Source organism: Trichechus manatus, unplaced genomic scaffold (assembly GCF_000243295.1).
Source record: "Trichechus manatus latirostris isolate Lorelei unplaced genomic scaffold, TriManLat1.0 scaffold00097, whole genome shotgun sequence".
Lineage (NCBI taxonomy): Eukaryota > Metazoa > Chordata > Mammalia > Sirenia > Trichechidae > Trichechus > Trichechus manatus.
Genome location: NW_004444033.1, coordinates 2,264,426 through 2,267,057, shown reverse-complemented (window position 1 = coordinate 2,267,057; position 2,632 = coordinate 2,264,426).

Genomic DNA, 2,632 nt, shown 5'->3' with positions numbered 1-2,632 from the left:
CATATTAACTACCCAATACATATCAGACATTGGTAGTAGTATTAAAAAAACCTGTTGCCGTCGAGTCAATTCCAACTCATAGTGACCCTAAAGGACAGAGTAGAACTGCCCCATAGGGTTTCCAAGGGGTAGCTGGTAGATTCAAACTGCCAACCTTTTGGTTAGCAGCTCTTAACCACTGTGCCACCAGGGCTCCATTGTTGTTATAGTAGGTAGTAATCTGGACCTGGACCCAATTCTGCTTCTGACTGACCTTGGGTAAATCACTTAACTTCTCTGGGTCTCGATTTCCTCATCTACAAAATAAGGTTTTCTAGATAACATACACGGTTTCTTTTCAGCTTTAAAATTCTATCATTCAATGTACACTATTTTTTCCCACATGCACAGTCTAATCTTGTCTCTAATTTTTCAAAGATTGTCTAAAATGTTTTATTTTAGCAAGCAACTTGAGGACCCTCATGTAATGGCCACTTTGGAGCATAAAACTGCATTTACTCACAAAAGATTTCTAAAGAAATTTTACTCACATCTTGTAAGCAAACATAACTCTCATATACCTGAAGCAATCTTTTCAGGTTTATGAAAATTTATAACTGTACATTCATCTTTACCTGTGATAAATATGCTATTATATAAAACTTGGAAAGAGGTTCCAAAAACGAAGAAAACATTTCGCTTCAAATTTTACCACACAAAGATCTCCACTGTTAATATTTTGGTATGTTTCCTTTCAGTCCTTTTTCACTCTATTTTTTGAGTGGCATTCATACTGTATATTCACCTTTGTACAATATTATTCTGTAATTTTCACATTACAGCCTTGACTTTTAAAATTAATGTTTATTTTTTCTGCTTATAAATTTTATGTTTAATTCAGAAATTTCAAAAAGTATACAAGCATAAAGAAAATATTAATCACTCCCCAAACCAACCCACTGCTGAAGTGTCACATTACAAAAACAAAATTTTTTTTTTGCTTAAGCATCATGTACAGTTAAATATTAAACAAAATGTGATTTGTATTGGGTGCATAACAAGCAGCATTATATTTTAGTTTGATGTTGGATGAAGCTTCTTGACAAGGGAGCAGATAAAAACTATCACACATTTTACTTATGTGACTGGTTACTGTGTGTGTAGAATGTACCGCACGTGGAATTTTTTAAAAAGTTGATAATTTTTCTATCCCTTTCCTGTCAGTCCCATAATCAAGCTGCTACAATCCTCAAGGCCTATGCAAAAGGGCCATTCAATATTTTTATAATAATAACAGATTTATCAGCTTATTGAACCTACTACAAACTTTCCTTCGAATTTCGAAAATGGGTTCCAGGCACTCAGTTTTTCTCTTCCAAAATACAGAGCCTAGCTACTCAACGAAACCACGAGGACCCACAAACTGGCAGCTTAAGTTGGACTACCGCCGCAGTTTTCAGTGAATCTAGGCGCAGGTAAACACAGAAAACAGCGTTTTTCCTTCAAATGTCCGGACCGACAGTCGGCACACGTGCTTCGGGTTGCCAGGATTAAGAATTCCGTCCAGCGAGCGAGGGAGAAGGCGGGGAGGTGGCTCCCGGCGCCGCACTAGAGGCGCGTGGATCGCAGGGTTTGACAGACACCTGCGATCTTCGCGGATTTTCCAAGCCAGACCAAGAGGAGGGAAAGTGCGTGCCGCCCGCGTGACCAAGGTTCACTTTCAGGTTTCAAAAATAGCGCTACTTGAATACACAGAGGTCTACACTTTTCCTCCCAAGGGCCGGATAAAAAACTTGGAAAACGTTCTCCTTTCACCATATATCAATGCACCTTTTTGAAATGACCACTGCTAAGGGCTTACAAACTGGCACAGCCTCTCCCCACAGCGCTTCTCCAATCCTCCAGCGAGGTGCAGTACCACCCCCAGAACAGCCAGAGGAACAGTTTAGTTGCTGAGCAGCAAGTCTCCAGGACGCAACGCCGCAGAAGCCCTCACACCTCTCCGCGCGCGCACCCCGGGGCTCGGCTCCCCAGCGGTCGACTGGAGGCCCCCGGTCCCTGGCCTCTCCTGCCGCGACGCCTCCTCTCCTCACAGGCCGGGGGGGGGGGTAAGCAGCTGGGCGCATGCGCGCGGCGCTACCAGGCGTGCCGGCCACACTCCCCCCACCCACTCGGTGAGCTTGTCACTTCCTGCCCTCGCCCCATCTCCGTCCGGGGTCAGTCAGTCGCTCCTTGTCGCTGCCGGAGAGTCTCTGCTTCCCCCTTCCTCCCCGCGCCGCGGCGGTAGCTCAGGCTCTTTGGGGAGGGGGCGACAGAGGAAGAGAGAGACGGACTTAATATAAAGTTTCCTGAAACAACAACTTCTACCACAAGCGGTCCAAGGGGGGCGACCCCCGGCCGTCTCCGCCCCTCTCAAGCCTGAGGGAAGGTTGCAGGTGGAGCGGCGCCGAGGGAGCCGCGCTCGGAGGCAGCCGTTGCCGGGCGAGGGGCGCCTCAGGTCCTGCCCGCTCGAGTTCCAGCCCCTTCGGCGGCGGCCGCGGCTGCTGCGGGGCGGTTCCTCCTGTCAACTGCCTGCGTCCGCGCGCCTCCCGCCCGCCCGCTCCCAGCGCGGAGGAACGCCGTGAGCCACCGCCGTCGTTCGGGCCGCCAGGGC